Source organism: Taudactylus pleione, unplaced genomic scaffold (genome assembly GCF_031769625.1).
Source record: "Taudactylus pleione unplaced genomic scaffold, aTauple2 ptg000305l, whole genome shotgun sequence".
NCBI lineage: Eukaryota > Metazoa > Chordata > Amphibia > Anura > Myobatrachidae > Taudactylus > Taudactylus pleione.
Window position 1 is genome coordinate 3,736,784 of NW_028284706.1, and position 15,265 is coordinate 3,752,048.

A 15,265-nucleotide genomic window follows, 5' to 3' on the forward strand; every position below is an offset into this window, starting at 1 on the left:
GGACTCATTGGTGCTGGTTATGCACCTGAGAAAATCAAATCAATAAGACACAGATGCATGGACGTATCAGTGAGATCCATCCATGTATTGTATTAAAAAAATGAATGTGTAATCTAAAAAAAAATTACATGCCTCCACAGCACAACCAGCATTGGGCTGTGGAGCCCCAGTGCTGGTTGTGCTAAACACAGGGGACAAACGACATAGGGGTTTCCATGTATTAAGCACAACCAGCACCAGGCTAATCAGAGCCAGTCTTGGTTGCCAAAATACAGGGGACGAGTGACTTAGGGGTCCTCTCGAAAAAATAAAATTTTCCCATAGAGAAATCCCTAGGGGGCATGGTGTTTAAGGGGCTACACCTCAAAAGATATTGGAGGTACGGTGCTGAAATTTGTCATGGGCTTGTAGAACTGTCGCTCAGTGTGGCATGCCAAATTTCAGGGAAAAAAACATAAAAAATGCGGACTTGGGAGTAATTTAAATTTCTAACTATCAGTATTTTCTGACACTCAAATTAGGATCACTTTTCTGCTGTTATCTATGGGGGATTTTTTGTAGGTATAACTCAGGGTAGGGCTCAGATTTACACTTTGGGTTTGTTTTATTAGGTAGCTATTGTTCCAGCATAGGTGCTTTTGGGATCTAGGTAATTGAGAAAGTTATAGTTTTTAAACTATTACCTCACGAATTCACCATTATACAGATAGGAAGTTTCAACTTGATGCGCAGCCTCAGTAGGAGCCTCCATCAGGTGTACTCACTGTGGCTTCACTTGGGTGCACCAAGATAGCAGGTCAGTGTGGATGGTAGTGGCGGTGGACTCGGGGGAAGTAAGCTGCGGCTGGACCTGGGGGATAGCAGGCGTTAGCTGTGGCTGGGACCCATGAGTGTTACGATGGTGGTGGTGCAGGTGGCAGGACCCGAGGGAGGTAGCAGCAGACTGATGCAGGCTTGGATTTGAATGATCAGTGATACCTGTATTTAATTAAACACAGAAGCAGGGACGGGTCAGTGAGACCCATTTGTGCTTGTTTAGTTTAAAAAAACCCTGTTTTAAAATAAAATGGCGTGGCCCCCTCCCCAAAAACAACACCCAGCACCAGGCTTTGGAAAGCTAGTATTGGCTGTGCAAAATACAGGGGACAAATGATGTAGGGGTCCCCCTGTATGAAGCACAACCAGCACCACCAGACTTTTCAGAACCAGTCCTGGCTGCCAAAGTATGGGGGACAAATGACATAGGGGTTCCCCGTATCCAGCGCAATCAGCACTGGGCTCTGAGCTGGTCCTGGTTCTAGAAATACAGGGGGAAAAAATATGCAGGGTCCCCCTATATTTACCAGTACCTGCACCGGACTCTCTAGCAGGGGGGTGATGCCACAGCCAGGGGAGCCCTTTCACCTGGCCCCCCAGCCGAAGCATCACCCCTGACCACTAGTCAGCCAAGGCCAGGAATCCCTGGGGAGCTGGGGGTCCCCCTAATAAAGGGGTTCCCCTCTCCAGGGCACCCCAGGCCCAGGCTGAGAGCACAGGGCTATCCCCGGCATCCCTGGGCGGTTTGTGCTGGGTTGATTGTTTTGTGTGGTGCATATGAAAATATAAATATTGTCTTTTGCAGTAGTACTACAGGAACCATCAGGCATCTCCGCATACTGGCACTTGGAGAACCACAAGTACCAGCAGGTGGGGCATTAAGGGCCTGCTGGTACCTATAGTACCCCTGCAAAATAAATATTAAAATAAAAAAAGACACAAGTATTTAAAGTATTTTATTTTGCCAAACCTTCACCTGGGAGGCGGCAGCATTTAAGCTCTTTTCCATGGCTGCCGCTTCCCCCAGGACTTCTATGGCATCTTCACCTGGAGGGCAGCGGCCACCACCCATCCAGGGCTTCCGCTGCATCTTATTGCTTCAGCTGGTGTTCTCTCCAGCTTCCCGGCCAACAACTGACTGGACGGGGCCTCGCGCTGCCTGTATATAAGCCAGCCAAGGGGGCAGGGCAATGAATTCGCAACACGATTGGCCGCGACGACCATCTTGGAATTTCAAAAATGGCGTTGCGGCACCATTTTTGAGAAGGGCATGCTCGGTTCTCACCATTGAAGTCAATGGAGATAACAGCTCATTGGCTGAGAGGCGGAAGGCTTGCCTCTCTCACCCAATGAGCACTCCGCACCGGGATTTCTGGACTGAAATCACGCAGCAGAGCTTTCATTCAGGTAGTAGTGTCCTTAGAGGACACTATTAATGTCCGTGGGCTCACATAATTGCGTTTTGTTTTTTTGCCAAGACCCTGGATTGCATACTTTGGAATGAAGAGGACAGATCCACGCATAGGAGGAGGTGAGTATGGAATTTTTATTACAGGTACTCCATTGGATTGTCTACTGGAGAAGAGGACAGATTGGCTACAGGGACACTAGGTGAGTGTGTGAGATAGTGTGTGCATGTATGTGTGCATGTATGTAATAATAAAATTGTACTTTTCTACGGTGTGTGTTCTGTAGTTTTTTAATATTGCTTTTACTGTGGAAGTACAGGTCACAGCAGGCTCGTAATGCCCTGCATGCTGATACTTGTAGTTCTCCAAGTATCCGCATGCTGGGGAGGCTTGCTGGGAACTGTAGCTCCACAGCAAAAGCCCATATTTTAACTTTACTTGCATCACACTTTACACAATCAACCCGGCACCCACCGCCCAGGGGTGCCAGGGATAGCACTGGGCTATCAGCCTGGGCCTGGGGTGCCCTGGAGACGGGAACTTCTTTATTGGGGAGGTTCCCAGCTCCCCAGGGAACCCCAGCCTGGGCTGACTAGCGGTCAGGGGTGATGCTTCAGCTGGGGGGCCCGGTGAAAGGGCTCCCCTGGCTGTGGCATCAACCCCCCGCTAGAAAGAGTCCGGTGCTGGTTCTGGTAAATACAAGGGGACCCTGCGCATTTTATCCACCTGTATTTTCAGAACCAGGGCAGGCTCAGAACCCAGTGCTAGTTGCGCTGAATACAGGGGACCCCTATGTCATTTGTCCCCCCGTATTTTGGCAACCAGGACTGATCCTGAAGAGCCTGGTGCTGGTTGTGCTTCATACGGGGGACCCCTACGTCATATGTCCCCTGTATTTAGCACAACCAGTACTGGCTTTCCAAAGCCCGGTGCTGGTTGTTGTTTATGGGGAGGGGGCCACACCATTTTTTTATTTTTACACAGGTGTTTTTTTAAATTAAACACAGAAGCATAGACAGGTCTCACTGATCTGTCCCTGCTTCTGTGTTTGTTGTTTTTTTAAAACACAGATGCAGGTATTATGGATTTTCTAGATCCGAGCCTGCATCTGTGTGCTGCTACCTCCCCCAGGTCCTAACGCCTGCTATACCGCTGCCCACACCGCCGCCGCTAATACCCACTACTGTCCCTGGTTCCCAGCTGCAGCTAACGCCCACTAACCCCTACCCCCTCTTCCCCGCATCCCAGTCGCAGCAAACGCCAGCTTCCTTCTCCATGGACCCGGCCCCTGCTACCGCCCGCAAAAGGCAGCCATCTTGCTGCACCCAAGTGAAGCCACATTGACTATACCTGCTGAAGGCTCCTAGGCTCCTGCTACGGCTGCGCAAAGAATTGAAACATCCTATCTGTATAATGGCGGATTTGTGAGGTAATAGTTTAAAAACTGTAACTTTCTCAATTAGCTGAACCCCAAAAGGCCCTATTCTGGAACAATAGCTTCCTAATAAAACAAACCCCAAGTCTAAATGCACCCCCTACCCTGAGTTATGCATCCCAAAAATCCCCCATAGAGAACAGCAGAAAAGTTGTCCTAACTGAGAATTTCAGAAAAAAGTGACAGTAGGAGACGTAGATTACTCGCAAATCCTGTTTTTGCTCTGAAATTTTGCACATAGCACCAAGCGACAGTTCTACCCGTCCGTGCCAAATTTCAGCCGGGTACCTCTAATAGCTTTTGAGGTGTATCCCCTTAAACATCCTGCCCCATAGGCAAACCCAGGGGGAGTTTCCATCTGCCTCCCCAGCACACACCATGACCACAATAGAAATAGTAATATAATTAAATGTTACTAGTGCTGCATGTTCTTCTCAGTATCATAAATGAAATGATTAGCAACACCTTTGGATCTTTTAAAATGTGTCAGCTAGTAATAAATATACCTGTGCACCAAAATGGACATGTGGAAAACATGCACTGTTAGGGGTCCACTGCTATAGACCATCAATAGGGTAAATTATTAATACTGTACAATAATACATTATCCAGTACATAAGGAGACCAATATGTACATATATATGTCCAGGGCAGTGCTAGGTTCTTCTGCCGCTCCCCCAGACTCCCGGACTTGCTCCAATGCTCTGGAATGGTGCCCACATCTGAATAAAAACATTCTGCTCAGACAGGATGGACCTACTGCTGCATCTAATGGCATACTGTGATCGCTGGTCCTGTATATGCTGGAATTATGCAACACAATATATATTGTATGTAACATATTAAAGCTGGATAAGTACGAATTCTGCCCTCTTCATGGACTGGCCAAAATCAAGCATTTGGAAACCCCCCTCTAGAAATCCTGCGTTTGCCACTGTGCCCTCTCCCCCTTTGGAATTCTCTATGGAGATTTCCATTTTTTTCTATTCAGTCTTAATATAAGGGCACGACCGTGCCCTTATAATATATATACATATATATACACACACACAGAAATGGATTTGTCTGAACCGAATAAATATGTACAAAATAACTTATGACATACACCCTGTTCCAGTCCATTGCTGGAACTTTACTAGATGAATTATGTCCCCCCTTCAGGGCTCTGATGTATGCATGTATCCTTAGAATGTAAGCTCTTACAAGCAGGGCCCTTTACGCTCTTGAGCTTCTCCTTATTTTACTTTTATTTACTTCTTACTCCCCCCCTAGGGCACCTAACACTTGGTTGCTTATGCTCTGTTGCTTATTTGGGTGTTATGGTCCCAATTATCCATGTCCTTGTCCTGCATTGTATTGTACTATAAATCACTGGTCACTTATTTGTTTATGTACTTTGTAAGGCACTGCGGAACACTTGTGGCACCATATAAATAAACAATAATAATAATTGTAATAATAATTGCAAAACACCTTCATACTGCTTCCATGAAGTATGTCCTGGCCATGGTGACTCACACCAGACCACACCACCTCTTGTTCCGTAGATAGGGGTTTCTGGCTGGCTGCCAGCAATGGTCACATTGTAGGTAAGCGGGGAGGGGAGTGATATTCTATCATCCCCATCTGAATCAGTAACCTACACAGCACAATGCACACTGGATTTAGAGTGTAGGCTGGGCAGGAATATACAGAGAGGAGGCAGTTGAGCTTCTAGTGATCTCTTTTAACCTGCAATTTATTACTTCACTCTTTGCTTTGATGAAGTAAACGTGTGATTCTTGTGAACTCATCGATGAATGTCAGAAAGTATCTGTATCCACTTATCAATCTCAGCTCCATCATACATCTATATGCACTATGGCTAGGGGTGCTTCAGCTCTGGTTGCTGATATTGTAAAGGGGAAATGGGCTTGCTTACCCATTATACAACTCTTGCATGTTGGTCTGTCTGAGTTATTCATGGTTATTCCTGTCACCATTCCATCAAAGAGCTTCTGGGAGTTATCATAGCCTAGATGGCCCAGCCGTTTGTGTCAAAGGGCCTGATTCAGACCCACTCGCGAGCGGCTGTCCGCTCGCAAGTGGGTCGATGTTCTGGACTGAGCATGCGCACGACGGAGGGAGCTCCGTCGTGCGCATGCGCCAGACGCGACGAGCGAAGGAAAGTCCTTCGCTTGTTGTGTCCGATCAAAGGGGGCGTGCTGTCAATGTTGATTGACAGCACGCCCCCTTTGGTAGGCGTGCCGGGGGCGTGCCTCCCTGACGGGGGCGTTCCCACGGGAACGCCTCCCGTCAGAAGCCGACCCACTGACATCACTAGTGATGTCAGTGGGAGTGATTTTGGCTCTGATAGAGCCAAAATCACTCCGGAGCTTGCGGTTGAAAACCTCAACCGCAGGCTCCGGCTCGCAAATTCGATGGTCCCGACCATCGCGGCCATCAAACTGCACGCTCGTATAGCCTGTGGGTGGTGACCCACAGCTATACGAGCGTCCAGAAGGACGCTCCATTTTCATAGAGGCCGGCCCTCATTCAGAGCGTGCGCTCTGCTCAGAGCGTACGGCTCTGAATGAGGGCCAAAGTTCCATAGATTGATTTGAATCAGAGGCTGTCATCGCATAACACTTGTCTGTGTCTAGGACATACAGTTGGTGACATCAGGTTGCTGTCATTATCATAGTGCCTCTTCTATTTTGAACAACACATTTGACCTCTGTGAACTTGACCTTTAAAACGTTGTGCTCTAGGATCCTGAATATCTGTAACTGGTCTCACTTTTTATTCTTAGGCAAATCATGATTGTCCTGACTTTCATGGCTGTAAGGACCTTGGGCCTGATTCAGACCCACTCGCGAGCGGCTGTCCGCTCGCAAGTGGGTCGATGTTATGCACTGAGCATGCGCACGACGGAGGGAGCTCCGTCGTGCGCATGCGCCAGACGCGACGAGCGAAGGAAAGTCCTTCGCTCGTTGTGTCCGATCAAAGGGGGCGTGCTGTCAATGTTGATTGACAGCACGCCCCCTTTGGTGGGCGTGCCGGGGGCGTGCCTCCCTGACGGGGCGTTCCCACGGGAACGCCTCCCATCAGAAGCCGGCCCACTGACATCACTAGTGATGTCAGTGGGAGTGATTTTGGCTCTGATAGAGCCAAAATCACTCCGGAGCTTGCGGTTGAAAACCTCAACCACAGGCTCCGGCTCGCAATTTCGATGGTCGCGATGGTCTCGACCATCGCGGCCATCACAAAGCACGCTCGTATAGCCTGTGGGTGGTGACCCACAGCTATACGAGCGTCCAGGAGGACGCTCCATGAAAATAGAGCCCAGCCCTCATTCAGAGCGTGCGCTCTGCTCAGAGCGTACGGCTCTGAATGAGGGCCCTTGTTCCCAATTATGCTGATCTTTATAGGATCACATATGGTTAGTGGTGTAACTGATTACAAATGTAGTGTCATGTTGCTCCCAAGTATATGTACCAACAGTCTCTTCTGCGACTGTCCGTGATGCATAGGGATGACTTGTTTTTATTGTCATGCTTCTTTTGCTGCACGGAATTCAAATCTATTAGTTTGCATTCTGAGGCTCTGTGTTCAACTTTGTGGCATACAAAACATCTGTACTTGAGCTTTTTGAGCTTGGTATTCCTTCTGTGTAATGCAGTATTCTCAGCACTTCAACTGGTATGCATTCCTAGAACTACAACAGTTTAGTCCTCACAATCTCTGTTGATAACCTGGTCATATTGGACTCTAAAGCTACTATAAGGAAATCTAATTTAGACATTACGTACCTCAATCAGAGTCTGTCGTTGCGGCCGCTCGGTCATAAGGTAAAAGGGGCCGGATATGCAAATAAAGCACTCGCAAGTTGCGTCGTTAAGATGGGATCGTTAGCTGGACGAGCGAGGGGAGGATGCGGCTGTAAGACTAAAAATATGCCCCCTTCTTGCTCGCATTACACGTCATCTCCGGGAATATCAGGATTAATCTATACCATTGGAGCTGTTCGTTTAGCTTAAGGTTGACCATACCCTCTCTTAAGCACTACGATCAAGTCAGTGTAAAAACCTCCCATGTCGCATGTGCCATGACACTACTTAGTTAATTATGCACTCCCATAAAACGCCATTTGCATAGTCAGGCACGCCTGCGTTCGGATCTCCACTCCCCCGTTCACAAGCACCTTCCCCTGTTACCACCCACAAACGCCTCATACTGTCACTCAAACTAACGACCTGGCTGTGTTCAAGGAGAGAGAAATTTGTGATCGTATTAGCTAGTTTGCGCATGCACATTGCAAATTTTATGCATGCGCAGTTTAGCGAACATCAGTGGCGTACGACCGAGCGGCCGCAACGACCGACTCTGAATGAGGTCCTATGTTCTGTAGCATCACCATTGTGACTTCCTCATCATCTATTTGCACTCCTATGGATGTTAGCTGCTGAGATATAGACATAATCTTATCACTATAGTCATTTATGTCTCTGCATTCACTCAACTTGGTACTGTACAGTGTATGCCTCAAATGTTCCCTCCTCATCAGACCTCTGTCTACGCTGTCTCAGGGCTATCCATATGTCATATGCTGACACTTTTTAGCGAATTATGGAGTAAATTTGTCGCTCCCCACTTAAGCCTATGGTGCACATGCCTCTATCTACTTAATCAGGGATTAGTACTGTCACTTGGATTAGTTGTAGTCTTCTACAGCTTTTTGCATTTCAGCCATAGGAAACTTCATTATGGCACAATTCTCTGAGCCTCTCAGTTTCATGAAGTTCATGCTGGCTACTGCTGCAAAGTGCATGATGTATGCTGATCCAAATGCAGGACTCACGGTATGTTTCACACGCAGGATACTTTGGTGCCTGTGGTCAGTGGCATCATAAGGGGGGTACAGGGGGTGTGGGCCACACCCGGGTGTCACCCATCAAGGGGTGATACCAAAGTGCAGACTCCCCCTCAGTGACAGGAGCCGGGTGCTGCACTGTAGAATTACGTACAGCACTCGGCTCCTGTCACAGTAAGGGAGTCGGCACTACAAGTACAGTGGTCCACAGGGGCAGCCCGCACCTCTTGGATCCCCGGAGAGACAAACCAGAGTTCGGGTGTGTGACCACGCTCCCACATGCAAGGCCATGCCACCTTATCATGAGGCCACACCCCCTTTTCCCCAGTACGTGGCTACGTCGCGCACACTGCTCCACTGCCCGCACCAGGTGCATCTAAAGGTAGGGGCACCACAGGCTGTGGTGCCTGGGCCCATAACCTGTTGATATGTCCTATAGCAGTAGAACAATAGGCACCAGGCAGTTTGTCCTTAACCAGACAGTTTAGGCCAGACAGTTTGTCCTTAACCAGTCTTGTAGCTTTATCTAGGATAACAGTGATAACAAGTACAACAGCAGTTGTCAGCTTTAGTATAGAGTAAGAGACAGCAGTGGTCACAACAGTAGTAACAATAGGTACTCACACGCCAGTGGAACATGTGCTGCATGTCCGTGTAGTACATCACACACTTGCCTAGATGGTGCAGAAAGGCGGGATTGTGCATGCCCAGTAACTGGTCCGCCGGCCATCTTGGTAAAGGTGGCTGGTTGTCCTCAATATAGAGCAGGAGACAGCGCTGGAGTGCACTCCTCTCTAACACCAAGAAATCAACTTTCTACAAACTCTGTGATAAGCTAAGTAATTACTGTTCAATTAGCATGCCTTTAATTTAAGCTGTTCTATATTTTAGTGAAGGACAGGACCACAGCACAATAAGTCTCAATGCAGTAGAAATGGTTATGACTCATCATGAAGCATTTCCTATGTTACCAGAACGCGACCACCATGGCCAAAATAGAAAAATTGCAATTACTTATATATTCCTCCTTTATATTTTCAGCTTCCAAATTATAAAAAGCCATTGTGGAAATGTATAAGCTATTTGGTACCTCCACAGAATTGACAGAGCATCTATTTGTTCTATATCCTTGATGTTGTGACGAGAGAAGACCCTTGATACATTCAATTGTTGATCTGTAGTGATTATTACCACTGCTGCTACCCAATAATGTTCTTCTACACCATAACCCTTCAATTTAAACTGAAGTTTTCAAAGTGAGAGTTGGGAATTTAGGATTTGGTCTACTTTAAACTCCATTTAATGTTGGATTTTGAGGGCTAAGTAAAACTATGCATGGTGGTAAACCAGTATATAATTAAAGGTTTTAGAAGGTCAATTTAATATGAATGCACACCACATAATTTCAATATAGTTAATTAATTGTGATACAACCTTTATGCTGGGCACACAACTAGAGATTTCGGGTGGTTAGCCATACTTTGTCTACAGTTGTGAGATTTGGAACTGAGCAGCTATTTCTGTCTGCAAAAAAGATTAGATCTCTAGAGGGTTTCCTTTACTCTATTCCAAACAGTGTCAAATTCATGAAACCACAGTGGGGACCTCAAATGAAGGGACTGAGGAAAGTTCAGAAAGAAGAGGATGACCATAGAGGAAAATGGTGAGGAGGAGGATCCTCATGATACGAATTGTTGTGGGCAAATACCAGGCAAAGGAACGATCGACCCTATTGTCCTGATTGACAGTTGGTGACATCAGGTTGCTGTCATTATCATAGTGCCTCTTCTATTTTGAACAACACATTTGCCCTCTGTGAACTTGACCTTTAAAACGTTGTGCTCTAAGATCCTGAATATCTGTAACTGGTCTCACTTTTTATTCTTAGGTGAATCATGATTGTCCTGACTTTCATGGCTGTAAGGACCTTGTTCCCAATTATGCTGATCTTTATAGGATCACATATGGTTAGTGGTGTAACTGATTATAAATATACAATAACCCTTCAACTTAAACTGAAGTTTTCACAGTGAGAGTTGGGAATTTAGGATTTGGTCTACTTTAAACTCCATTTAATGTTGGATTTTAAGGTCTAAGTAAAACTATGCATGGTGGTAAACCAGTAGATAATTAAAGGTTTTAAAAGGTCAATTTAATTTGAATGCACACCACATAATTTCAATAGAGTTAATTAATTGTGATACAACCTTTATGCTGGGCACACAACTAGAGATTTCGGGTGGTTAGCCATACTTTGTCTACAGTTGTGAGATTTGGAACTGAGCAGCGATTTCTGTCTGCAAAAAAGATTAGAAGATCTCTAGAGGGTTTCCTTTACTCTATCCCAAACAGTGTCAAATTCATGAAACCACAGTGGGGACCTCAAATGAAGGGACTGAGGAAAGTTCAGAAAGAAGAGGATGACCATAGAGGAAAATGGTGAGGAGGAGGATCCTCATGATACGAATTGTTGTGGGCAAATACCAGGCAAAGGAACGATCGACCCTATTGTCCTGATTGACAGAAAAAAAAACGATCAAGTGTGATTTGTTGGAGAGGAGTTTGGCTTCGGTGAGTGGTTTGTTTGATTATTGAGAGATTTGTCTGTGTCTATTAGTGTCTGGTCTTGATATTTTTCTGTCTGTTCTGCAGTTAGAGCTGTCTCTTTTATTTACTTTTTTGTCCATATTGTTTTAAATGTGTGTTAGTGATGTTTATAAGCATTTATTTTCTATTTAATTTTTAAGTGTTCTGTGTCTTATCTGCTTTCATTGTTTCCTACATTAAAAGGAGGTTATAAAAATGGGGTATGTGCAGGGGAGGATTGGGATCAAAAACCAGCCCACGGAAATGCATGAAAGCAGCCCTAATGAAGACGGGGTCTGGTGTGGGGCAGGGTCTATCTAGAGGAGCGGGATCCCTGCTTATAGGGCTTGACCTGAGTTGGACACAGTTGCAGCCTTCTTTGCATCTTTTGCTGCAGTTGCAACAAAATGCAGATGCTACTGCAATGCCCTTCCTGGTGTACATCCGTGTGTCTGAATATGCAAGGACTGAGATGCCCAGTGTCAGTGTCTACAGATGCTGCAATCACACTTTGTGTTTCTTTAAACTAGAGATGAGCAGACTCGGATCTCAGAGATCTGAACCTACCCGAACTAAGGGGATCTGAGTCAGATCCGAGTCAGCTCGGGTTTTGCCACCTGACTCGGATCTGAAAACGAGGCAAAACGTCATCATCCCACTGTTGGATTCTCGTGGTTTTGGATTGTATAAAGATCCCAAGATCGCAGCCATTTTTCATTCCGGCTGTGGAGAGTAAAGAGGGATGGAGCTGGGAGTTGTGCTGCTGTGCATGCTACAGTTGTTGTTTTTAATGTCCATAGGTGCTGGCTGTTGTCCATATAGGGGCTGACTGTTGTCCATATAAGTGCTGGCTGTTGTGACTGAGTCACTGAGGTTGTCCTGTCCATCCATAGGGGCTGTCTGTCTGTTATCCATTATATAGGGGCTGTCTGTCTGTTGTCCATTATATAGCCGCTGGCTGGCTGTTGTCCATATATAGGGGCTGGCTTGCTGTTGTCTTGTCCATAGAGGCTGGCTGGCTGTAGTCCATAGGGGCTGGCTGTTGTCCACTCCATAGGAGCTGCTGTGTTGTCCAGGGGGTGCTTTGTCCATATCAGGTGCTCTTCACCCCCAGTGTGAAAAAAATAATAAAAAAATTTCTGTGTGCATGTTAGCCACACTTATCATCAGCATAGGTGCGCAGGGGTGCTGTGCTGCTGTCTGTCAAGGGGCTGCTGCCTCTTTCAGGAGTTCACCCCCAGTGTGAAAAAAAACAACAATTTTTTGTGTGTGCATGTTAGCTACATCACCAGTGAAAAAATAAAAACAATTTTTTGTGTACATGTAAGCCACACTTGTCAGCAATGTAGATGCGCAGGGGTGCTGTGCTGCTGTTTGTCAAGGGGCTGCTGCCTCTTTCAGGTTTGCTCTTCATCCACCCCCAGTGTGAAAAATAACAAAAAAATTTATGTGCATATTAGCCACACCACCAGTGTGAAAATAAAAACATTTTTTTTGTGTGTGCGAATTAGCCACATTTATCAGCAACGTAGGTGTGCAGGGGTGCTGTGCTGCCTGTGTCATTCATTCTCCCTCCCAAGTGCCCCCCAAAAATGTATTCAATCAATCAGTTTTGTGTGTGTGTGTGCGCATTAGCCATGGCATCACAAAACGCCTCTGCTGAGATTTGCATAAACATTTTCAAAGGTGAAATTAGAGGATATGGTTTAAAAAAATGGAATAAAGCAGCTAAAACTGCATTCTCTGATTATAGTGTCCCTACTCCCAGTCCCTACCCATGGCCCCTCTACCTGAATTTCAGTGAGGCAGAGGATCAACTTCTTGCAACCGTATTCCAGAGTGCAGCTGCTCTTCCTGTAGCCCAGGTCAGAAGATGTGTAGGGGGTGTGGTGAGGTGATAATGATGATATGGACTAAAATGGAGCTCACATCCACTAAAGTGGACAATTGATCCCCAATCTAACAGGGAGCGCAGCTGTAATATATATACAACACAGGATGGGATGACGATATAGGCTTGGGTGATGGTATAATCTGGGGTGATGTATACATCATCCTCTTCACACAATATTAATCTATCCCTGCTGGAATCCATTATTACAGGTGCCTCTGTCATTTTTGCACGTAATTGATGGTAAAGGTCTTTCTCGTAGGATTTGTAGTTCATTTTGATGGGCATCATCTTTTCCACATTTTGGGGAAGTAGTCTCAGGCGGATCACTGACAAGGTTCCCGGCTGTGCTGAAAACTCTTTGAGTACACACTGGAAGGTGGGCAGCTCAAGTAAAGCAAAGGCAGTTTTATGTAAGGGCCTCCAAATTGCCTCTTTTTCCTGTCAGTAGTTATTTACATCTCTTCAGATCTGTGCCCATTGGGAAGAAAAGACAATGTCTTCATCACTAATGGGATGAAAATCCACTCCCAGCAGCAGGCATGGCACTCAAGACACAACGTAAGACTTCAACCTTCAATCTTAAATGTTGCATTTGCTACTCTGCTCTGCTTGTCCACAGTATATGCTCCAGTTAAGTGGACAGTGGGTACAATGGCAGTTGAACTGAAGGCCACTGACTAACTATGTTTTTTTTAATGTCACTGTACAGGTTAGGAAATGCTTTTTCGGAAGGTTTGGAAAGGATTATTTAACAGTCAAGTGTTTTTAGAAAGCACTCTTCCTGGTCTCCTTCTGGGATGAAAATCCACTCCTAGCCGCAGAAATAGGCGCAGGATTCTCAAGAAAGACACAACCTAAGGCCTTAAATCAGGGGTAGCCAACCTCGGTCCTCGAGAGCTACTAACAGTTCACGTTAGAGTTGGCTACACCTGCCTTAAATTATAGATCTTACGCTTGTCCACATATCTGTGCTGGTTTAGTGGCACTTTGAGGCCACTAACTAACTATGTTTTTTTTTTTATGTCCCTGTACAGGTTGGGAAATGTTCAATGTGGAAGCTTTGCAAAGGATTATTTTACTCAATTGTTTTGGAAAGCAATCTTCCTGCTCCCCTTCTGGGATGAAAATCCACTCCTAACAGCAGAAGTTGGTGCAGGATTCTCAAGAAAGACACAACGTAAGACCTTAAGGGTACATTTAATTTACTAAAGTGAGAGTTTTTAGAAGTGAGTTTTAGAAGTGATGTTGCTTGCCCATAGAAATAATCAGATTCTAGCTATTATCTTCTAGTAGAAACTAGTGATGTTAAGTAGAATCGATTGGTTGTTATGGGCAACATCACTTCTAAAACACACTTCTAAAAACTCTCACTTTAGTAAATTAAATTTACCCCTTAATATCTTTGTGCTGGTTAAGTGGCAGTTTGGAGGCCACTAACTAACTATGTTTTTTTAATGTCCCTGTACAGGTTGGGGAATGCTTTTTTATGTGGAAAGCACTACTAGAAGTCTTCCTGGTCCCCTTCTGGGATGAGAAAATCCACTCCCAGCAGTAGGCATGGCCCTCAAGGATTCTTTTAGGGCAAAGACTTATTTGAATGAGTAATTTTTTTTGGAAATGCCTCCTCCCCTCCCCTTCTCCCTCATAAATTTACTTCAGAATAAAAAAATGAAATAAAATTTACGAACACACCCTTCCTGTCCCTGCCTTCAATAACATATATACTCCAACTCCCTCAGGCCTCGCTTGAATAATAAAAACATTTGTTTCCTGATGTGCCATGTTGGCAGTTGAACTGCCACGTTTTTGTGCCGCCCACTGCTGCCGCATAGCTTAGACAACCAGCTAGCTTGGTGCAAATTTTGGGCCTGAACTGGATGAAAACAATATAGTTAGCTGTGAGGTGGTCAAAATTTAATGGAAACGAGTGGAAATAAATGTTATTGAGGTTAATAATACTGTAGGAACAAAAACAGGCATATTTTATGTAGAGATGTGCACTGACCCCCGTGTTTTGGTTTTGGATCTGGATCTTCCTTGGGTTTGGATCTGGATTGGTTTGGCAAAAACCTCACCTCCGTGTTTTGTTTTCGGTTTTGGATCTGGATTTTTCTTAAAAATATCATAAAAACAGCTAAAAACACATAAAATGGGCATGTTTTGTTCCTACAGTATTATTTACCTCAATAACATTTATTTCCACTAATTTCCAGTCAATTTTGACCACCTCACGGCTCACAATATTGATTTTTTTTCATCTAGCTAAGAGTCAA